Genomic DNA, 25,424 nt, shown 5'->3' with positions numbered 1-25,424 from the left:
ACCAAAACATTTAGCAATGCGGGCTATTGTTACACGGACTATCAGCCCTAGGACTACTATCCCTTGCACACCGGGCCCTGTCATCTAGATGCATACCTATCCTTACCACTTGAAGAATATCAAGTGAGTAAGAGTGACAGGTTGAAGTTGAAGTCGAGGGTCAATGGAATTTTTGCAGAATTTCCAAGCATTCATGAGAGCTTTGTGATCAATAACCCGACACACATCCAGAATAAGCCCTACTAGACCTGGCTACAAATATTAAACCTTGCCCGAACCAACAACCATTTCAGTCGTTGGACTCCAAGCGTAGTGCAGTAGCATTTCTTCAAAAGGTAAGTGAATTCTGCGGTTTACATTGCCGAATTGGTTTAAAAATCATCACATCCACAATGCCGTGATTGTGGCGCAAACAGTCAAGAATGCGATTATGTTAGGCACAAAATCAGCATTTAACCGCCTCCATTTGAGTTTATACCCGTTACCTTTGGAGAGGTTACTGATTGCGACCTTGCTAATGCTACCTACATATATACCGGGGCCCTATATATATCAAAATAATCTTAATCCTCAGTTATTGCCTCCTGACATCGGTGATGATATTTGACGCTGTTTCAAATGAAATTCACAACGCATGTGATTTTAGGGTTGTTTTCGTGCAAGTCACTGGGGTGCAGCGTAAAAGCAAAAAAAACTCACCGCCTCACGCCTTGCCCAATCAGTGTTAACCTACTGTTACTATGGACGCCACAAACATCTTCTTTTCCATATGTGTGCTCTTTCCATTCCTCATTCGACATGTTGTTTTATATGTTGTTTTATACGTCGAAAAGAAGTGTCTTTGTTCTTCCTATTTTTTGGTCACTTTTTGGCCACGCTCTACGATGCGTGAAAAGTCAATCACAAAGGCAAGGAGAGAAGGTATGTCTGTTTTGGAGAATGGTTGAGGTATGATCGCTGGTTTAACCAAACCTTCGAGAATAGCTCGAAACACCATCCATCCTTTGGGAGGACTATAGAGTTTCATGTTCGCGCACTCGAAGTTCTTCAGCTTTGCGGAATTCTTCATTTGACTCTATATTCGTTGATCGCTCGTAAACACACCACATACTGCTTAAGATCTCCTGTTTGCTGCGGCGATGGAAGTAAACTGGTCTAGTATACATGTGTTAATTTTTACCTATTGAGATTTTGGATTTGTTTTAGGGCAGTGCAGTATGGCGTGAAATGAAAAAGCGTTCCATGCTTTGTCGTAATCCGCGCAAGAGCTTTATTTCGTTCGTTTTTTTGCAGGGGGCGTAGAATGACCAAGCCCAGAGGCATTTGCATTCATTGATATTTCCACCACATGTTATTACGATTGCAATAACGTACGCAATTCATGCGACTTTGCTATTTTACACCCCACCGCTCGCCAATACACCCAGACAAACGAGTTTGTTCTGCGATTCAAGCAAACTCGCGTTCGGCAGGAACCGACCTTAACCTACACCCTTATATGGTAGTTTACCACTGAATACGATTGCGAGAATGCACGTTCACGCCTTTGCTCTATCATGCTTCTATGCACCCAAACCGAGACCAGCAAAAGCTTTTGCTTTGCGACATCGCAAGTGGCAATGCACCATATACAATTCAGACATGTCAGAAATAGTTATTGCATTGGAATATTTTGTAACACCTACCTTATCCCTGGACGTCGACAGGTATATGACGATAAAGGCTCCAGCCCAACTGACAACAGTGTCAACACTCGTACAGTTTTATGTGTGCTGTCATTGAGGGTGCGTTTTTCAGTCGAGGGGCGGGGGAGTTATTGAACTCTTATAATTACGTGCCTATGGTGTATACTGGTACATTGCGTCGACAGTTAAAGCAGGGACTAGTAGATTGCGGTACTTCCTTGTAAACTTCATTCTGTTCTGGTACCAATTTTTGGAATCAGCTCCTTTATTGTTCCATCGTCCAACATACAAAATGCCTCCTCATTAATGCCTTCATCTGAAAAGAGATGTAGTCCTAAATGAAATGAAAATCATGCAAAAATGAAAGTTGCCATACTTTAAGCTTAATCTGGTGGTATTACGTATACTAAGTACCAGTAATTAATGACAACAGGCCAGCCAGTCAATACTGACATGCTTCCATATTCTTGGTTTGACTTTGATCAGGATTCAATTCTACAAGAAAAAGAAAAAGAACCTCAACTCCCACAAAATGGACACAAAAAACGTTGTAGTCCAAAAGCACCACCCCTTCTCAGCGGCCTACATGTAATGGAATGGTTTGCGGTTTTTGGAGTATTTTCAACATCCTGTGCAAATTTTATTGTAGCACTAGCAGCCAATTTAGAATCAATAAAACAAATTTTGGAACAAAAAGATTCATCAACCACAATCATGCATCAACCACTGCTGCACACTATCGATAGCCTATGGTTGAAAAACCAGCACTTAATCTTGGTACACCCTGTTGTGAGACTTTTCAATACTATCATTATATAATACTACCAATTATGACCCCTCCCCCCTACTTTCGTCAAAATTATAGAATTAACCCTAACCCTAACCCTATGCATTATAGAATTTCCATCTATCTAGGCCTACCACTCTTGTTAATGCAGGCAAGCATTGTGTTACTGCTAGGTATCCATACCCGGAACCCTGTCAAAAGGAAAGGATCATGCGGAGACCCTACTGAGATCCGATATATCAATTCGATGATGTACCAGGTACTGTTATTCAATGTAATCTAAGAGTACAGGAGGACAGGAAGGATCCAAGAAAGCATCCACAGAACGGACTTCTCTTTCCAAATACATAGAATTGAATAAGCTACACTACTGAACACTGAATGGAACTGGTGGTCCTGGATGATCATATGTCTCAGGCAAACTGCACTGCAAAACTTACAACTATCAATAAGACTGCAGACAATTCAGACAATGACCCATCCAGAATGCCAGATCAAAACGTCCAGATTGAATGAACAGTCTCACGACGAGTGACCAGTCAGACCAGTAGGCCTTCTGGTCTCGGCAGTGGATTTCGACTGAATTCAATGTGGACATTTCAAAGCCTTTAGGCCTATGGTGGCCAGGCTTCACCACTAACAGGGCTATGGCCCTACATTGCATGTAGGGCCCTACATGTACACTCATGGTCAAAAGTAAATGGACACCAGTTTTTCTTGAATTTCTCAAAAACTAGGCTAAGCAGAAACATTCACCTAACACCGATTGTAGCAAATGATCTTGGCTATTGAATAATGCTAAAATTTTAAAAATCTGTTTAGTTTTGCCTTTGATAGGAGAAATTTGGTAAATGTCTCTTTTTCACTACTTCTTTTATATTAGCAGGAATTCACCAATAAAAATTACATCCTCATGTTCGACTCATGAAGGCCTTTCATAATATATCCAGTTTTTGAAATAATTCAAACTAGAAATGTGGTTTTTGGCCACTTTTACGGTAACGATTTTTACCCCACTGGAGACACCTTTGACATACCCGTAGTCCCATTAAACCATTGTCAACTCCAAATGAAGTGTAGTGGTTGTGAATGAATGCCAATTGTCTTGTATTGTGATCTGTCTGTTTCACAATGACTAGGCACAGGCCCAACGATTATGGTCAGGTCTATTACCAATCGCGTTACATGGTTGTCATTTTAGTTAACTGGTCAGATTACTAATCTTGGAATCCCAACACAATTATTCAAGTGACATGAAGTGGCCTAGATGTTGATTCAAATTTAAAATGAACACAAAAAGGTAAATGACCACAAGTCACTTCTTTAAAGCATTCAAATTGATCAACAACCCACCACAATAATAATTGAATAGGCCTGTCAATATTCAAATTTAGATAATAATGTCCACCTTTGTAAAAGGTCTGTTGACCACCCTGCCAGGAAAAACACAATGCCCACTCATTCACTCAAAAGGTCTGTTCAATAGGAGGGACCATGTCGTAGATGTGTCAAGCATGATCCAAATCATTACCGTAAAAGTGGCCAAAAACCACATTTCTAGTTTGAATTATTTCAAAAACTGGATATATTATGAAAGGCCTTCATGAGTCGAACATGAGGATGTAATTTTTATTGGTGAATTCCTGCTAATAAAGAAGTAGTGAAAAAGAGACATTTACCAAATTTCTCCTATCAAAGGCAAAAATAAACAGATTTTTAAAATTTTAGCATTATTCAATAGCCAAGATCATTTGCTACAATCGGTGTTAGGTGAATGTTTCTGCTTAGCCTAGTTTTTGAGAAATTCAAGAAAAACTGGTGTCCATTTACTTTTGACCATGAGTGTACATATGTACATGTATTGTAGCCTATACACTGTTGGTGGTGGGTCAGTGCATGCAAATCATGAATGAATTAACATCATCTCATATGTTCTGAATGAAGCGTCTGTGTCCGAAGCATTTTTCAGCAAGACATTTCACGCAAGATGCATGAATTTGACACTCTGCTATATAATGAGACAACACTTTCTGCTCGCAAGTATTTGGAAAAGGAACATTTGGCAGAATAAGGTCGAAATCGATCGCATTTTAGATCAGTATAAAACGCCAACAGTTCCGGCGACTTCCGCCATCGATTTTTAACTCGATCCGAGTGCACCCTCTCGGAAATACTTCACACATGTCACACTTGCGTCAACTCTTTTCGGCGGGAATAATCAAACTAACGAGTATCTCATTAAATGCATGTAATGCGCGAATGCTCTACTAATACTTCGGAACAAATTTTCAATAATGTTCACATAAAATTTAGTGCGACACTTTTCTTCATGGCGGGCATCGGATTATCACAAGAGCGCTGACGGGCGCGCACTTTCGCGGGCCTTTTTAAGTTGTCTTTAACTTATCACATCGCCTACAAACTTCTTGTTTTTCCAGTTTAGTGCATTCTTCATTAATAGAGTAGCCTACAGGCCTATCGAACTGGTGATAAAAATGTTCTGTGCATGCGTTGTGAGAACTGAAGGAAAAAGAGAACTAAAAACAGGTTTCGAATGGTGCGCGTTTTCTTTTTTGCCTTAGGCCTATACAAAATTGTCAAAGAAATGTCTTTTGTGCTATCGGAAACATGTAAAAAAGAATATCTACAAAAGCTATATCTTACCCTTGAACACTTTAACTAGTTCTCCCATCCCCCATGAGGCCAACGTTTCCTCCACGTCCATTTCAAAGATCAGCGAAAACGAAGTTTGGCTTTTGAAGCGGGTTAAAAATGGCGGCGATCGACGCTGGACATCTGCTGTCTGAGGGCGCATTCTGATTGGTCGAAGCTTACTACTTCAAGTGGTTAATTCACAAAATCAGTGATTCTGATTGGTTGGCTGATTTTACTACTTGAATAGGTAAAAAAGTATTCATGCTGTTTGGATTTCAAGTAGTTACTCTAACTATGAAAATAGTTATGTTAACTACTTATTGGTAAACGTATCGTTAACAACTTCAAATGGTAAATGATTTACTATTTAATTTTTGGAGTGTATACACAGAGTTATTGTGTAAATGCTTAAAACGGGATTGGCTAAAAAGACTCCGGGTCCGAGACAGTTGAAGGAGCAACGCATTGACAATAATGCATTCATCCCTAGAGACGATCGCTGCACTGTGGTGTTATCGGATTATTTATATTTCAAGTTCATAGGAATATGGTGATGGAAACGTCAACTCAGTGTAGAGTGTGGGATATGAGAGAGCAGCAGGCAGCATGGGAATGCCCCTATATACCAAATAACTCCATCGATCTTCTAACGCCGGTGGTGTAGCATGAGTCGTCTTTAAAATTTGCCAAGCCCAATCTTAATCATGAAATTCGTTTTTTTCAGGTCCACTCACAATTCTACTATCTGTCGTAACTGCAATCTGAGACATATCTACACCATGAAGGTAACTACAGAGGCAAACACTTCTCTAAAAATCCAGTATTTATGAAAAAATTAGTTTAGAAATCTCTTTACAAACTCTGTATGGAACATGGTAAACACAATGATCATCGTCGTAGATTCTGTAATAGAGCATCGTTTTTCCTCTGGGCTTTCATGGAGAAGCCAGGTGGTGGTACACACAATATCATCATGATTTCTATATATGGACCAGTTAGTTATTTCCTCTGGGTTTTCATGGTAAGACCAGCCTGAGCAGTTGAATTCAGTGTTTTTTGGCACCTTTCAGGTGCAAGGACTCGGCCAAATATGTGAACGTATGGCAGACATCTCACTACATTAAAACTGACATGCATGCATAAAAACCCTAACGGCCAAGTTAGAAAACACCAACGCCCGACCACCAAACGACCAACTGCACTTGAAAAATGATAGACACCCATCTTACTTGACTGCTCTCGTGAAAAGAAAAATGAAAAATATTCCTCTAGCGGGTTCGAACTGGGAATTCTCGCCACTTGATCCTTGCCGTCTTACCAACTATGCCATGAGGCCGTTGTTGTCAATGAATATATTTTTCAGTATTTCATTTCACGTACAAGCTTGAGAGAATGGCGTCTTTTGTACCATCTGTACCATTTTCAGTTTCAAAGTGGCCTTTAAAAATTTGCCCATTTACAATATTGGCAAAGTGAATTCATAAGATACATAATCGGGAGATGAACATGACACCCTGTGATGATTATAGGAGCACGTAGCTATTTTTCGAGTTATAAAGATGCAAAACAATTTCCCGCTTTGCTAATATTCAAACCATGCGTGTATTGAGGAACTGTCTGATGAGGTGGCATTCGATTTCCAACAATGATCGCTCAAGGTCTCAATGGCCATTTATAGTAAGACATATATGAACTGATGCTCATATCTGTGCTCCACATCCAGTGCTCTGTTGGAGAATACGGTAGCGCCACTGCGGCCTACTGGTAGTCTATCTGAGGACGTTTGAAACATGTTGGACAGGCGTTTTCAGGTATGCCTGCATGTCAGCATAATGCCTGTCTGCCATATACCCGATGTCCGAGCGCCTTGTATCATCCTGTGGATCATTGAAACCCACACACATCGCGTACTGTTTGACTACCGCTTATTACTACCTGTCAGCTCATGTGGTTCAGACATCTCCTCATAACATCGGACTAGCGCTCAGTAGCCACACATGTGAGATAGGGAAACTTACAGAAATCATCTCGCGGCGGTCTTATGAATTCACCTCACACCGTAGTCAATTTCGTAAATGTTTTGTCTGCATCGTGTGTGGCTCTGCACCAGACCTCTAAGTCAGATTTCTTCTAATGACAGTTACAACCACAGGATGCACTGACAGTATTATTTGGCATGTTTGGTAACTAAATTCATATATTATTCATATCTTTTGAAGGAATCACCACACTCGGCGCATAATACAATGTATTTCATTGTTTGCAGACTGCCTATATCATAGTTGCGCTGGTGATAGCCATCGGGTTGCTCCAACCTTCGGATGCCCTGTATGCCGGGTGCATGATTAGTTGTGGCTCCAACACGCAAAAACGCAATGCCGCAGTAGCTCGACGATCGTTATTCAACAAATTCGAAGTGATGGAAGAGGCACGTGCAAGAAAACAAGCAGAACAATGAATGCCATATTGTACAGTGTTCGTTCCATCCACGTGAGTGCGTCACAAGAGTTCAAAATATGATGTATTACCACAATACTAAATAAATCACAAATAGTTACACCAGTTCGCACTGATTTGTTTTTATTTGCTTTTAAAACCTAGTTTTATGTATTCGGAATCCTTGGATCAACATATGTCAATCCTCAAAAGCAATGAAAGGCAGCCGTTTCTTCGAGAAATAGGGGAAAACCTCTCGCTTCTTCCTAAAAGCAAATAAAGGCATCTGTTTCATTCTTGAAATGAGAGAAAAAATGTCGTTTCTTCCTCGAAAGCAATGAAAGGCTGCGTTGGTCATAGGTTCGATTCTTGATAGTTACTCCTCAATGAGGTTGTGTGTGTAGTGCCATGGCCAAAAGGTCGCAATCCTCTGGGCCAGTCTCGCAACCAGAGCAGTTCTCTCATAGAGCAGATAGTGAGTCGACTGTGGTTCCGCCGTGTGACACAGGATACCACGCCACAATCCTCTGGGCCAGTGAGTCGACTGTGGTTCCGCCGTTAGACACAGGATACCACGCCACAATCCTCTGGGCCAGTGAGTCGACTGTGGTTCCGCCGTTAGACACAGGATACCAAGCCGTAATCCTACGGGACAGTCTCGCAACCAGAGCAATTCTCTCATAGAGCAGATAGTGAGTCGGCTGTGGTCCCACTATGTGACACAGGATACCAAGCCACTTCCTCTGGGTCAGTCTGGCAACTTTTTGCCTGTCACTGTTGACATCCATGCCGGTCTCTGCTGGTGGGAGGTCTGGTGGGCTACTGGTGCTGGTTCGTTAAGCCGTTTCAAGAAGTGTTCAGCCTTTCTCTGCAGTTGTTTTTCTCTATCCTATCCTCAAGTGTAGTAAAGCTGCATCATGTTACTTCCAGCAACGGCAACTTTGGCTTGACAGCATCATCTTAGTTGTCAATAATGGGATTCCTGCTGTCTTCGTGGAGTAACGAGATCCGAGAATAACTAGTCTTCCTCAAGGTTTCCATTGAGAGCGACGCCATCATACTATAAGTTATAAAAGATCTTATAAATCTACCAATCTTTTTGCAACCACTATACTCGACTGTTGCGTTGCCAATCTCTCAGTGACACTGAGCGTCCCGATGCTGAATCTTAAACCAGGCAAGAAAGCGAAATGAGTCTTGCTTGTCAACAGAGGCTCTATTTCCCCAGAAATCTCCTGAATCAGGGTTTCGATGGCGACAATAGACGTGTTTATTTGGCTTGGCCTGATCAGTAGATGCGTGAAGGCTCTGAACTTCGGGCAGAAGTTCCACCGGCTTGAAGTCTTGTAACTTGAAGAGTCGTGAACGTGAAGTCCTGAAACTTGAAATTTTGAAACGGGAAGTCGTGAAACGTGAAGGCGTGAAACATTCAACTGCTTCTTTCAGCATTCAGGTAGACTCTCGTGATGATTCTGCCTAGAGCTCAGAGAAACCTCCGTATTTCTCTACTGATCAAAGCCAAGAAAGTTGTCGAACGATTAAAAACAATATAGAATATTACCACATAACATAAACAACAATAACATAATGACGTGCATTCTGATGACTCATAGATCGCGTAGGGTAGATTATTATAAGGATTATTATTGTATATAAAGCATGGTTGAGTGACTTTGCGGTGATGAAAACCCAGAGTCATGGAAAACTTGTTTAACGTCTTCCCAGTTGAATGGTGGGCCGTTGTCCGATTTGACAGTGTCCGGGATTCCAAACGTTGCAAAGATTTTATCAAGCTTCGGTATGACTGCATGTACAGACGTGCTGGTAACAGGTTTCACAAACGGAAAACGTGAATAGTCATCAATCACAAGCAAAACAGTCTCATTTTCAATGTGAGCAAAGTCTATGCTAGTATCTTCGAATGGCTTACTTGGTAGTACAGTCATTTTGAGCGGTTCCTTTGCGGTAATGGGAGTTGTGATCTGACACGGTAGGCATGATTTGATGCGGTTTTCGACCATATTGTCCATGAGTGGAAACCAAACTGGATTATCCATCCCAGGTTGGTATTCGACGGTGAAACGGTATCGCTGGAGCTCCATGATCCAGCGTTCGACCCTCGCTGATGGCTGCGATGATGGGTTGTTGAACAATGTCACTAACGGCAAGTGATAAGTGATTACTTTGAACGTTTTGCCGTAGACATAGATATGAAAGCGTTTGATAACCCAATAGATTGATAGGGCCTCACGATCAATCTGTGGGTAACGTTCCTCGGTGGTGGTCAACGGGTAGCTTGCATAGTGCAATGGCGTTTTCGAATTGTCCTTCTCGGTTTGGAAGAGAACTGCACCTAGTCCTACTGGACTACCATCAGTGTGAATAACAGTTGGCTTGTTTGGATCAACGTATCCAAGGGTGGTCTTGGATGACAGGCCAGCTTTGAGGGATAGAAACGAATTGTTCTCCTCTTCCCCCCATTTCCATTCTTGGTCCTTGCAGGTGAGACGGCGCAGTGGTCTGGTTATCAGTGCGAAGTCCTTGATAAATCTAGCACAGAAAGCGGCAGAGCTGTGAAGACTGCGTGACGTTGGCGGGCACAGATATGGCCTGCAAGTCAGCGACTTTCTTGGGATCAGGCGAGATTCCGTCCCCACTGAACTTATGACCAAAGAAGATCATCTCGTGTTCACGAAATTCACATTTTGGGAGATTGACAGTCAGATTGTTTTCAGCTAATCTCTGAAGGACAGGTTTGAGACGGTGGTCATGCTTGCTGGTATCCACACCTCCAATGTAGATGTCATCACTGATGTTCCATACACCGGGTATGCCACGGATTACATCAGCAATTTTCTTTTGAAATATTTCGGCTGAGCAAGACATTCCAAAGTTCAATCTTTTGTAGCGATATAGTCCAATATGGGTCGAGAAAGTTGTGAGATGACGTGAATCTGGATGAAATAGGATTTGATGGTATTCTTGCTTCAAGTCTGGTTTGCTAAAGACTTTGCATCCATTTAGATCGGGGATTATGTCCTCGGTGGTTGGGATAACGTGTCGTTCTCTGATGATTGCTTTCTTTACGGCACGCATATCCACACACATGCGAATTTCATCAGGATTTCGCGGTTTTGGTACAACAACGATCGGCGAGACCCACGGTGTTGGGCCTTCTGCTGGTTCGCATATATCGAAATCCTCAAGATCATGGACTTTAACTTCCACTTTCTTGCGTACATAAAATGGTACCCTGCGGTGCGGTTGAGCTATCGGCTTCACAGAGGGGTCACGTGAATGTTGACCATCTCACCTTTGCAGGCTCCCATCGATTCATTTATGACAATCTGAAAGTCATTTACGAATCTGGTATCGAAGTGTCCAAGACGATATCTTTGGGTTTTTCGACGGTGTTGGCCACTTGAATTAGGCGCCTATTTCTGTGACGTTTTCCAGCTGAGTAGTGACCCACTGGGAGATACAACACATAAAGTTTCCTTGGATGTGCACTGGTCACGGCGGTTTGGCGAGTTGGCGGTAATCCTCGTGGTTTAGGATATTAACGGTAGCTCCTGAATCGGCCATGATGGTTGTCTTACTGCCTCAAATTGTTACATCGAATATTGGCTTGTCCGATATTGAGGCGGATATGTATCCCTCTTCATCAATACCAACATTAGTGATGGTTGATGCTTCGTTGTCGTCGGCTGTGTCTTCGAGCGATCTGGCGATATGTGTCGTGCGTTGGTTTCGTTTTCCTCTCCAAGGTTCACGGCTTCGATTGTGACTGCTGGATGATTGAGCTCCACGGGTCTGTGAGCTACGGCAAACCTTGGCGAAGTGATTGAGGCGTCCACACTCCCCACACTCTTTCCCTTTGGCCGGACATTCGTTGCGGTGAGGATACGGTCCCCCACACAAACCACATGAGCCGCTGGTTTCTGGTTTCTTCGATGTGGGTGGTGGTAGCGGCCCGGGTAGGGTTGGATGAAGTTTGCATTATACCGGGTTGGTCCGTGATATGTTGTTAGGAGGTTGCGTTATACCGGGTCACCCGGGTAGGGTTGAGTGGAGATTGTGGTATACCCGGGACGGTTTGTTCGACAATGATGCTACCTGTGGTTGGAATAATTTTATTAATGATCACCTTGGTTTCTTTTGATGATTAGTTAGCCTAAGACCGCAGTGGGGTCTCTAAAATGCGCTACCGGTTTCACGACAAATCAACCGAATTCCGTAAATATGATATCAAATCGCATGCAGACACAAGCTAGACTTCAGACATACATAATTCTGAAGCCTGGATAAAAGACACAATGTACATGTGCATGTAGTACATATATATTGGCCTGGCAAAGTCATGAAGTATAGGCCTTGCTTCAGAGATGTTATGGACATATTAGGTCATTGTCATCTGTTCTTTCCTCCGTCTGGATTCTCTCTTGGGATGAGGCACTGCTCTTGATAGGTCTACTACATGTCATCTCAACCAGGATAGGTTCTACCAGGCCTACCCCCTCAGAGGAGACTATCTATGCAACTGCAATGACGAACAGGGACATCTTCTAGAAGGATTCTCCTTTGGGTTGGGGCACTCCGCCCTTGATAGGCCTACTGCATGCCATGTCATCCACGGTGTGGGTTCTACCAGGCCTGCCCCCATAGAGGAGACTATCTATGCAACTGCAATGACGAACATGGACATCTTCTAGAAGGATTCTCCTTTGGGTTGGGGCACTCCGCCCTTGATAGGCCTACTGCATGCCATGTCATCCACGGTGTGGGTTCTACCAGGCCTGCCCCCATAGAGGAGACTATCTATGCAACTGCAATGACGAACATGGACATCTTCTAGAAGGATTCTCCTTTGGGTTGGGGCACTCCGCCCTTGATAGGCCTACTGCATGCCATGTCATCCACGGTGTGGGTTCTACCAGGCCTGCCCCCATAGAGGAAACTATCTATGCAACTGCAATGACGAACATGGACATCTTCTAGAAGGATTCTCCTTTGGCCTGCCCCCTCAGAGGAGACTATCCCTGTAATTGTGATATCGACCAGGGACATCTTCTACAAGGAATCTCCTTTGGGTTGGGGCACTCCGCCCTTGATAGGCCTACGTCTGTTACGGATCAACTCTGAAACAGTTTCAACTCTGAAAGACACCAACTCAACTTTGAAACTGCATCTCTGAAAGTATGAAAGCCTATGACCGCAGTGGGTTCTCTAAAATGCGCAACCGGTTTCACGACAAATCAACCGAATTTCGTAAATATGATATCAAATCGCATGCAGACACAAGCTAGACTTCAGACATACATAATTCTGAAGCCTGGATAAAAGATACAATGTACATGTGCATGTAGTACAAATATATTGGCCTGGCAAAGTCATGAAGTATAGGCCTTGCTTCAGAGATGTTATGGACATATTAGGTCCTTGTCATCTGTTCTTTCTTCCGTCCGCTTCATATTTTCTTATTGATTTTGAAACCTTTTGTCCTTTTATGTTAATGTTTTTGGAACAAAGAGATTGATACCCTGTTCACGTGTTAGAGCCAACAGCGATTTGTCATCTTCATACTCCATGAATCGTGTTGTTTGATGTTTATTCACAGGTACATTGTAGGTCAACTAACGATACAGCGCTGTGCGTGCGTGTACCATCTAAACCATGGGAGATATGCAGTATGGGAAAGAAGTGTATAAATATCAGCTACGCTATTAATGCCAGAGCGGTATACGTCGAATATTCTGATTCGGTGACAGAAAATGCACATACAGTTTCGTTAAAGCAATGTCCATTGGCTAATCGTCCAGTTGCACGAATTCCCGCTTTTTGTGGCAGTCCATAAGGAGACCAAATTATGATGACGCAATGGATTGCCCCGGTCAGGGAGTCTAGCTGCGTTGTGAAACCGCTGAATGATATGAACCCTACCCTGAAGGTGCTGATGTTTTACAATATCTTTCACGCAATGCATGATTAATTAAAGGAAATATCAGAGTACAGATACGTCGTCTGTCTTTAAATTCATGATCCTATATATGGAGAGTAATGCGTCGCCGCCACACAGATAGTTCGCCAAATCCGTTTCATGTAATATTTGGAACAAGCTTATCAAATCACCTCTCACCTATGTCTGAGGCTGAAGAGATCTAGTGACTCTAGCCTTTCACTGAGTATGTTAGATCACTCATTCCTGTTATTAATTTGGTGAATCTCCTCTGGACCTAAGAGATTAAAAACGCATAATCGTGTTTTCACGAAGGAAGAATTGTCCAACATGCCAATGTCCAAACCGCACAACCTGGGGGAAATTAATGATATAGTTTTCAAGGTAGAGGAAGTAAGCAAGACTTACGAACTTGAATAAACCAGACAAGAATCCCGGTTGACGAAATGAACCCTAGGATCCTTAAAGAGATTAAGGATAAAATTCCAGAGGCGTGCATTATGCTATTCTAAATCATAGAGTCCATCACAAATGCATGTGAGGAATTCTAGTCCTAAATCCATGCCAGTTCATCCAGAATACAAATCCTGGCTTCTCAAATCCGGTGTGACAGCGGATATAGTCCCCCTGGAGTCATAGTCCGGTAGCATTGTATTTGACCAATTAAGCAGCATGATCTATTGTACCGCTAACCCTAACCAAAACATTTAGCAATGCGGGCTATTGTTACACGGACTATCAGCCCTAGGACTACTATCCCTTGCACACCGGGCCCTGTCATCTAGATGCATACCTATCCTTACCACTTGAAGAATATCAAGTGAGTAAGAGTAACAGGTTGAAGTTGAAGTCGAGGGTCAATGGAATTTTGCAGACAGTGCAGTGACGAAGCAGAATTTCCAAGCATTCATGAGAGCTTTGTGATCAACAACCCAACGCACATCCAGAATAAGCCCTACTAGACCTGGCTACAAATATTAAACCTTGCCCGAACCAACAACCATTTCAGTCGTTGGACTCCAAGCGTAGTGCAGTAGCATTTCTTCAAAAGGTAAGTGAATTCTGCCAAATATTATCTCATTGACATCAGCAGAGGGTAACCACGAAGGAGGGTGGTTCTCCCTGACCAAGTTGTCGCCATAAATCCATTTCTCTTAAAAGGGTAACAAACGTGTACGTCGTGGTGTGGTTGGCCGCCCACTTCAAAATCGGTTTACATTGCCGAATTGGTTTAAAAATCATCACATCCACAATGCCGTGATTGTGGCGCAAACAGTCAAGAATGCGATTATGTTAGGCACAAAATCAGCATTTAACCGCCTCCATTTGAGTTTATACCCGTAACCTTTGGAGAGGTTACTGATTGCGACCTTGCTAATGCTACCTACATATAATATACCGGGGCCCTATATATATCAAAATAATCTTAATCCTCAGTTATTGCCTCCTGACATCGGTGAATGATATTTGACGCTGTTTCAGATGAAATTCACAACGCATGTGATTTTAGGGTTCTTTTCGTGCAAGTCACTGGGGTGCAGCGTAAAAGCAAAAAAAACCCACCGCCTCACGCCTTGCCCAATCAGTGTTAACCTACTGTTACTATGGACGCCACAAACATCTTCTTTTCCATATGTGTGCTCTTTCCATTCCTCATTCGACATGTTGTTTTATATGTTGTTTTATACGTCGAAAAGAAGTGTCTTTGTTCTTCCTATTTTTTGGTCACTTTTTGGCCACGCTCTACGATGCGTGAAAAGTCAATCACAAAGGCAAGGAGAGAAGGTATGTCTGTTTTGGAGAATGGTTGAGGTATGATCGCTGGTTTAACCAAACCTTCGAGAATAGCTCGAAACACCATCCATCCTTTGGGAGGACTATAGAGTTTCATGTTCGCGCACTCGAAGTTCTTCAGCTTTGCGGAATTCTTCATTTGACTCTATATTCGTTGATCGCTCGTAAACACACCACATACTGCTTAAGATCTCCTGTTTGCTGCGGCGATGGAAGTAAACTGGTCTAGTATACATGTGTTAATTTTTACGTATTGAGATTTTGGATTTGTTTTAGGGCAGTGCAGTATGGCGTGAAATGAAAAAGCGTTCCATGCTTTGTCGTAATCCGCGCAAGAGCTTTATTTCGTTCGTTTTTTTGCAGGGGGCGTAGAATGACAAAGCCCAGAGGCATTTGCATTCATTGACATTTCCACCACATGTTATTACGATTGCAATAACGCACGCAATTCATGCGACTTTGCTATTTTACACCCCACCGCTCGCCAATAAACCCAGACAAACGAGTTTGTTCTGCGATTCAAGCAAACTCGCGTTCGGCGGGGACCGACCTTAACCTACACCCTTATATGGTAGTTTACCACTGAATACGATTGCGAGAATGCACGTTCACGCCTTTGCTCTATCATGCTTCTATGCACCCAAACCGAGACCAGCAAAAGCTTTTGCTTTGCGACATCGCAAGTGGCAATGCACCATATACAATTCAGAAATAGTTATTGCATTGGAATATTTTGTAACACCTACCTTATCCCTGGACGTCGACAGGTATATGACGATAAAGGCTCCAGCCCAACTGACAACAGTGTCAACACTCGTACAGTTTTATGTGTGCTGTCATTGAGGGTGCGTTTTTCAGTCGAGGGGCGGGGGAGTTATTGAACGCTTATAATTACGTGCCTATGGTGTATACTGGTACATTGCGTCGACAGTTAAAGCAGGGACTAGTAGATTGCGGTACTTCCTTGTAAACTTCATTCTGTTCTGGTACCAATTTTTGGAATCAGCTCCTTTATTGTTCCATCGCCCAACATACAAAATGCCTCCTCATCAATGCCTTCATCTGAAAAGAGATGTAGTCCTAAATGAATTGAAAATCATGCAAAAATGAAGGTTGCCATACTTTAAGCTTAATCTGGTGGTATTACGTATACTAAGTACCAGTAATTAATGACAACAGGCCAGCCAGTCAATACTGACATGCTTCCATATTCTTGGTTTGACTTTGATCAGGATTCAATTCTACAAGAAAAAGAAAAAAAACTCCCACAAAATGGACACAAAAAACGTTGTAGTCCAAAAGCACCACCCCTTCTCAGCGGCCTACATGTAATGGAATGGCTTGCGGTTTTTGGAGTATTTTCAACATCCTGTGCAAATTTTATTGTAGCACTAGCAGCCAATTTAGAATCAATAAAACAAATTTTGGAACAAAAAGATTCATCAACCACAATCATTCATCAACCACTGCTGCACACTATCGATAGCCTATGGTTGAAAAACCAGCACTTAATCTTGGTACACCCTGTTGTGAGACTTTTCAATACTATCATTATATAATACTACCAATTATGACCCCTCCCCCCTACTTTCGTCAAAATTATAGAATTGACCCTAACCCTCACCCTATGCATCATAGAATTTCCATCTATCTAGGCCTACCACTCTTGTTAATGCAGGCAAGCATTGTGTTGCTGCTAGGTATCCATACCCGGAACCCTGTCAAAAGGACAGGATCATGCGGAGACCCTACTGAGATCCGATATATCAATTCGATGATGTACCAGGTACTGTTATTCAATGTAATCTAAGAGTACTCATTTTCGACCCGGCCATTTCATTCGATAATAACCAGTTAAAAATACAGAGTTGGTAGATAATCATAAAGACATTTAGTAGAGGACAGGAAGGATCCAAGAAAGCATCCACAGAACGAACTTCTCTTTCCAAATACATAGAATTGAATAAGCTACACTACTGAACACTGAATGGAACTGGTGGTCCTGGATGATCATATGTCTCAGGCAAACTGCACTGCAAAACTTACAACTATCAATAAGACTGCAGACAATTCAGACAATGACCCATCCAGAATGCCAGATCAAAACGTCCAGATTGAATGAACAGTCTCACGACGAGTGACCAGTCAGACCAGTAGGCCTTCTGGTCTCGGCAGTGGATTTCGACTGAATTCAATGTGGACATTTCAAAGCCTTTAGGCCTATGGTGGCCAGGCTTCACCACTAACAGGGCTATGGCCCTACATTGCATGTAGGGCCCTACATGTACACTCATGGTCAAAAGTAAATGGACACCAGTTTTTCTTGAATTTCTCAAAAACTAGGCTAAGCAGAAACATTCACCTAACACCGATTGTAGCAAATGATCTTGGCTATTGAATAATGCTAAAATTTTAAAAATCTGTTTAGTTTTGCCTTTGATAGGAGAAATTTGGTAAATGTCTCTTTTTCACTACTTCTTTATTAGCAGGAATTCACCAATAAAAATTACATCCTCATGTTCGACTCATGAAGGCCTTTCATAATATATCCAGTTTTTGAAATAATTCAAACTAGAAATGTGGTTTTTGGCCACTTTTACGGTAACGATTTTTACCCCACTGGAGACACCTTTGACATACCCGTAGTCCCATTAAACCATTGTCAACTCCAAATGAAGTGTAGTGGTTGTGAATGAATGCCAATTGTCTTGTATTGTGATCTGTCTGTTTCACAATGACTAGGCACAGGCCCAACGATTATGGTCAGGTCTATTACCAATCGCGTTACATGGTTGTCATTTTAGTTAACTGGTCAGATTACTAATCTTGGAATCCCAACACAATTATTCAAGTGACATGAAGGGGCCTAGATGTTGATTCAAATTTAAAATGAACACAAAAAGGTAAATGACCACAAGTCACTTCTTAAAAGCATTCAAATTGATCAACAACCCACCACAATAATAATTGAATAGGCCTGTCAATATTCAAATTTAGATAATAATGTCCGCCTTTGTAAAAGGTCTGTTGACCACCCTGCCAGGAAAAACACAATGCCCACTCATTCACTCAAAAGGTCTGTTCAATAGGAGGGACCATGTCGTAGATGTGTCAAGCATGATCCAAATCATTACCGTAAAAGTGGCCAAAAACCACATTTCTAGTTTGAATTATTTCAAAAACTGGATATATTATGAAAGGCCTTCATGAGTCGAACATGAGGATGTAATTTTTATTGGTGAATTCCTGCTAATAAAGAAGTAGTGAAAAAGAGACATTTACCAAATTTCTCCTATCAAAGGCAAAACTAAACAGATTTTTAAAATTTTAGCATTATTCAATAGCCAAGATCATTTGCTACAATCGGTGTTAGGTGAATGTTTCTGCTTAGCCTAGTTTTTGAGAAATTCAAGAAAAACTGGTGTCCATTTACTTTTGACCATGAGTGTACATATGTACATGTATTGTAGCCTATACACTGTTGGTGGTGGGTCAGTGCATGCAAATCATGAATGAATTAACATCATCTCATCTGTTCTGAATGAAGCGTCTGTGTCCGAAGCATTTTTCAGCAAGACATTTCACGCAAGATGCATGAATTTGACACTCTGCTATATAATGAGACAACAATTTCTGCTCGCAAGTATTTGGAAAAGGAACATTTGGCAGAATAAGGTCGAAATCGATCGCATTTTAGATCAGTATAAAACGTCAACAGTTCCGGCGACTTCCGCCATCGATTTTTAACTCGATCCGAGTGCACCCTCTCGGAAATACTTCACACATGTCACACTTGCGTCAACTTTTTCGGCGGGAATAATCAAACTAACGAGTATCTCATTAAATGCATGTAATGCGCGAATGCTCTACTAATACTTCGGAACAAATTTTCAATAATGTTCACATAAAATTTAGTGCGACACTTTTCTTCATGGCGCGCATTGGATTATCACAAGAGCGCTGACGGGCGCGCACTTTCGCGGGCCTTTTTAAGTTGTCTTTAACTTATCACATCGCCTACAAACTTCTTCTTTTTCCAGCTTAGTGCATTCTTCATTAATAGAGTAGCCTACAGGCCTATCGAACTGGTGATAAAAATGTTCTGTGCATGCGTTGTGAGAACTGAAGGAAAAAGAGAACTAAAAACAGGTTTCGAATGGTGCGCGTTTTCTTTTTTGCCTTAGGCCTATACAAAATTGTCAAAAAAATGTCTTTTGTGCTATCGGAAACATGTAAAAAAGAATATCTACAAAAGCTATATCTTACCCTTGAACACTTTAACTAGTTCTCCCATCCCCCATGAGGCCAACGTTTCCTCCACGTCCATTTCAAAGATCAGCGAAAACGAAGTTTGGCTTTTGAAGCGGGTTAAAAATGGCGGCGATCGACGCTGGACATCTGCTGTCTGAGGGCGCATTCTGATTGGTCGAAGCTTACTACTTCAAGTGGTTGATTCACAAAATCAGTGATTCTGATTGGTTGGCTGATTTTACTACTTGAATAGGTAAAAAAGTATTCATGCTGTTTGGATTTCAAGTAGTTACTCTAACTATGAAAATAGTTATGTTAACTACTTATTGGTAAACGTATCGTTAACAACTTCAAATGGTAAATGATTTACTATTTAATTTTTGGAGTGTATACACAGAGTTATTGTGTATATGCTTAAAACGGGATTGGCTAAAAAAGACTCCGGGTCCGAGACAGTTGAAGGAGCAACGCATTGACAATAATGCATTCATCCCTAGAGACGATCGCTGCACTGTGGTGTTATCGGATTATTTATTATTCAAGTTCATAGGAATTTGGTGATGGAAACGTCAACTCAGTGTAGAGTGTGGGATATGAGAGAGCAGCAGGCAGCATGGGAATGCCCCTATATACCAAATTACTCCATCGATCTTCTAACGCCGGTGGTGTAGCGTGAGTCGTCTTTAAAATTTGCCAAGCCCAATCTTAATCATGAAATTCGTTTTTTTCAGGTCCACTCACAATTCTACTATCTGTCGTAACTGCAATCTGAGACATATCTACACCATGAAGGTAACTACATAGGCAAACACTTCTCTAAAAATCCAGTATTTATGAAAAAATTAGTTTAGAAATCTCTTTACAAACTCTGTATGGAACATGGTAAACACAATGATCATCGTCGTAGATTCTGTAATAGAGCATCGTTTTTCCTCTGGGCTTTCATGGTGAAGCCAGGTGGTGGTACACACAATATCATCATGATTTCTATATATGGACCAGTTAGTTATTTCCTCTGGGTTTTCATGGTAAGACCAGCCTGAGCAGTTGAATTCAGTGTTTTTTGGCACCTTTCAGGTGCAAGGACTCGGCCAAATATGTGAACGTCTGGCAGACATCTCACTACATTAAAACTGACATGCATGCATAAAAACCCTAACGGCCAAGTTAGAAAACACCAACGCCCGACCACCAAACGACCAACTGCACTTGAAAAATGATAGACACCCATCTTACTTGACTGCTCTCGTGAAAAGAAAAATGAAAATATTCCTCTAGCGGGTTCGAACTGGGAATTCTCGCCACTTGATCCTTGCCGTCTTACCAACTATGCCATGAGGCCGTTGTTGTCAATGAATATATTTTTCAGTATTTCATTTCACGTACAAGCTTGAGAGAATGGCGTCTTTTGTACCATCTGTACCATTTTCAGTTTCAAAGTGGCCTTTAAAAATTTGCCCTTTTACAATATTGGCAAAGTGAATTCATAAGATACATAATCAGGAGATGAACATGACACCCTGTGATGATTATAGGAGCACGTAGCTATTTTTCGAGTTATAAAGATGCAAAACAATTTCCCGCTTTGCTAATATTCAAACCATGCGTGTATTGAGGAACTGTCTGATGAGGTGGCATTCGATTTCCAACAATGATCGCTCAAGGTCTCAATGGCCATTTATAGTAAGACATATATGAACTGATGCTCATATCTGTGCTCCACATCCAGTGCTCTGTTGGAGAATACGGTAGCGCCACTGCGGCCTACTGGTAGTCTATCTGAGGACGTTTGAAACATGTTGGACAGGCGTTTTCAGGTATGCCTGCATGTCAGCTTTAATGTCTGTCTGCCATATACCCGATGTCCGAGCGCCTTATATCATCCTGTGGATCATTGAAACCCACACACAGCGCGTACTGTTTGACTACCGCTCATTACTACCTGTCAGCTCATGTGGTTCAGACATCTCCTCATAACATCGGACTAGCGCTCAGTAGCCACACATGTGAGATAGGGAAACTTACAGGAATCATCTCGCGGCGGTCTTATGAATTCACCTCACACCACAGTCAATTTCGTAAATGTTTTGTCTGCATCGTGTGTGTGTCTGCACCAGACCTCAAAGTCAGATTTCTTCTAATGACAGTTACAACCACAGGATGCACTGACAGTATTATTTGGCATGTTTGGTAACTAAATTCATATATTATTCATATCTTTTGAAGGAATCACCACACTCGGCGCATAATACAATGTATTTCATTGTTTGCAGACTGCCTATATCATAGTTGCGCTGGTGATAGCCATCGGGTTGCTCCAACCTTCGGATGCCCTGTATGTGTGCACAATTGGTTGTTTCTCCAACACGCAAACACGCAATGCCGCAGCAGCTCGACGATCGTTATTCAACAAATTCGAAGTGATGGAAGAGGCACGTGCAAGAAAACAAGCAGAACAATGAATGCCATATTGTACAGTGTTCGTTCCATCCACGTGAGTGCGTCACAAGAGTTCAAAATATGATGTATTACCACAATACTAAATAAATCACAAATAGTTACACCAGTTCGCACTGATTTGTTTTTATTTGCTTTTAAAACCTAGTTTTATGTATTCGGAATCCTTGGATCAACATATGTCAATCCTCAAAAGCAATGAAAGGCAGCCGTTTCTTCGAGAAATAGGAGAAAACCTCTCGCTTCTTCCTAAAAGCAAATAAAGGCATCTGTTTCATTCTTGAAATGAGAGAAAAAATGTCGTTTCTTCCTCGAAAGCAATGAAAGGCTGCGTTGGTCATAGGTTCGATTCTTGATAGTTACTCCTCAATGAGGTTGTGTGTGTAGTGCCATGGCCAAAAGGTCGCAATCCTCTGGGACAGTCTGGCAACCAGAGCAGTTCTCTCATAGAACAGATAGTGAGTCGACTGTGGTCCAACCGTGTGACACAGGATACCAAGCCACAGTCCTCTGGGTCAGTGAGTCGACTGTGGTTCCGCCGTTAGACACAGGATACCAAGCCGTAATCCTACGGGACAGTCTCGCAACCAGAGCAATTCTCTCATAGAGCAGATAGTGAGTCGGCTGTGGTCCCACCATGTGACACAGGATACCAAGCCACTTCCTCTGGGTCAGTCTGGCAACTTTTTGCCTGTCACTGTTGACATCCATGCCGGTCTCTGCTGGTGGGAGGTCTGGTGGGCTACTGGTGCTGGTTCGTTAAGCCGTTTCAAGAAGTGTTCAGCCTTTCTCTGCAGTTGTTTTTCTCTATCCTATTCTCAAGTGTTGTAAAGCTGCATCATGTTACTTCCAGCAACGGCAACTTTGGCTTGACAGCATCATCTTAGTTGTCAATAATGGGATTCCTGCTGTCTTCGTGGAGTAACGAGATCCGAGAATAACTAGTCTTCCTCAAGGTTTCCATTGAGAGCGACGCCATCATACTATAAGTTATAAAAGATCTTATAAATCTACCAATCTTTTTGCAACCACTATACTCGACTGTTGCGTTGCCAATCTCTCAGTGACACTGAGCGTCCCGATGCTGAATCTTAAACCAGGCAGGAAAGCGAAATGAGTCTTGCTTGTCAACAGAGGCTCTATTTCCCCAGAAATCTCCTGAATCAGGGTTTCGATGGCGACAATAGACGTGTTTATTTGGCTTGGCCTGATCAGTCGATGCGTGAAGGCTCTGAACTTCGGGCAGAAGTTCCACCGGCATGAAGTCTTGTAACTTGAAGAGTCGTGAACGTGAAGTCCTGAAACTTGAAATTTTGAAACGGGAAGTCGTGAAACGTGAAGGCGTGAAACATTCAACTGCTTCTTTCAGCATTCAGGTAGACTCTCGTGATGATTCTGCCTAGAGCTCAGAGAAACCTCCGTATTTCTCTACTGATCAAAGCCAAGAAAGTTGTCGAACGATTAAGAACAATATAGAATATTACCACATAACATAAACAACAATAACATAATGACGTGCATTCTGATGACTCATAGATCGCGTAGGGTAGATTATTATAAGGATTATTATTGTATATAAAGCATGGTTGAGTGACTTTGCGGTGATGAAAACCCAGAGTCATGGAAAACTTGTTTAACGTCTTCCCAGTTGAATGGTGGGCCGTTGTCCGATTTGACAGTGTCCGGGATTCCAAACGTTGCAAAGATTTTATCAAGCTTCGGTATGACTGCATGTACAGACGTGCTGGTAACAGGTTTCACAAACGGAAAACGTGAATAGTCATCAATCACAAGCAAAACAGTCTCATTTTCAATGTGAGCAAAGTCTATGCTAGTATCTTCGAATGGCTTATTTGGTAGTACAGTCATTTTGAGCGGTTCCTTTGCGGTAATGGGAGATGCGATCTGACACGGTAGGCATGATTTGATGCGGTTTTCGACCATTTTGTCCATGAGTGGAAACCAAACTGGATTATCCATCCCAGGTTGGTATTCGACGGTGAAACGGTATCGCTGGAGCTCCATGATCCAGCGTTCGACCCTCGCTGATGGCTGCGATAGTGGGTTGTTGAACAATGTCACTAACGGCAAGTGATCAGTGATTACTTTGAACGTTTTGCCGTAGACATAGATATGAAAGCGTTTGATAACCCAATAGATTGAGAGGGCCTCACGATCAATCTGTGGGTAACGTTCCTCGGTGGTGGTCAACGGGCAGCTTGCATAGTGCAATGGCGTTTTCGAATTGTCCTTCTCGGTTTGGAAGAGAACTGCACCTAGTCCTACTGGACTACCATCAGTGTGAATAACAGTTGGCTTGTTTGGATCAACGTATCCAAGGGTGGTCTTGGATGACAGGCCAGCTTTGAGGGATAGAAACGAATTGTTCTCCTCTTCCCCCCATTTCCATTCTTGGTCCTTGCAGGTGAGACGGCGCAGTGGTCTGGTTATCAGTGCGAAGTCCTTGATAAATCTAGCACAGAAAGCGGTAGAGCTGTGAAGACTGCGTGACGTTGGCGGGCACAGATATGGCCTGCAAGTCAGCGACTTTCTTGGGATCAGGCGAGATTCCGTCCCCACTGAACTTATGACCAAAGAAGATCATCTCGTGTTCACGAAATTCACATTTTGGGAGATTGACAGTCAGATTGTTTTCAGCTAATCTCTGAAGGACAGGTTTGAGACGGTGGTCATGCTTGCTGGTATCCACACCTCCAATGTAGATGTCATCACTGATGTTCCATACACCGGGTATGCCACGGATTACATCAGCAATTTTCTTTTGAAATATTTCGGCTGAGCAAGACATTCCAAAGTTCAATCTTTTGTAGCGATATAGTCCAATATGGGTCGAGAAAGTTGTGAGATGACGTGAATCTGGATGAAATAGGATTTGATGGTATTCTTGCTTCAAGTCTAGTTTGCTAAAGACTTTGCATCCATTTAGATCGGGGATTATGTCCTCGGTGGTTGGGATAACGTGTCGTTCTCTGATGATTGCTTTCTTTACGGCACGCATATCCACACACATGCGAATTTCATCAGGATTTCGCGGTTTTGGTACAACAACGATCGGGGAGACCCACGGTGTTGGGCCTTCTGCTGGTTCGCATATATCGAAATCCTCAAGATCGTGGACTTTAACTTCCACTTTCTTGCGTACATAAAATGGTACCCTGCGGTGCGGTTGAGCTATCGGCTTCACAGAGGGGTCACGTGAATGTTGACCATCTCACCTTTGCAGGCTCCCATCGATCCATTTATGACAATCTGAAAGTCATTTACGAATCTGGTATCGAAGTGTCCACGACGATATCTTTGGGTTTTTCGACGGTGTTGGCCACTTGAATTAGGCGCCTATTTCTGTGACGTTTTCCAGCTGAGTAGTGACCCACTGGGAGAT

General features: G+C 42.3%; 2 long non-coding RNA genes across 2 annotated transcripts; both read left to right on the top strand.

Moving 5' to 3' along the window:
* The first annotated feature begins 228 nt into the window (after positions 1-228).
* LOC135498059 (uncharacterized) lies at positions 229-7,689 on the top strand. Its single transcript, XR_010448997.1, has 3 exons — positions 229-335; positions 5,852-5,912; positions 7,394-7,689. It is a non-coding gene; the product is annotated as an uncharacterized LOC135498059 (long non-coding RNA).
* Positions 7,690-14,450: 6,761 nt separating this feature from the next.
* On the top strand, positions 14,451-22,130 carry LOC135498243 (uncharacterized). Its single transcript, XR_010449031.1, has 3 exons — positions 14,451-14,570; positions 20,296-20,356; positions 21,838-22,130. It is a non-coding gene; the product is annotated as an uncharacterized LOC135498243 (long non-coding RNA).
* The last annotated feature ends 3,294 nt before the right edge of the window (positions 22,131-25,424 follow it).

This window comes from Lineus longissimus, chromosome 13 (assembly GCF_910592395.1).
Source record: "Lineus longissimus chromosome 13, tnLinLong1.2, whole genome shotgun sequence".
In the NCBI taxonomy this organism is placed as follows: Eukaryota; Metazoa; Nemertea; class Pilidiophora; order Heteronemertea; family Lineidae; genus Lineus; species Lineus longissimus.
Note: the sequence above shows the minus strand (reverse complement) of the source record. Positions and strands in the feature narration are given on the sequence as shown.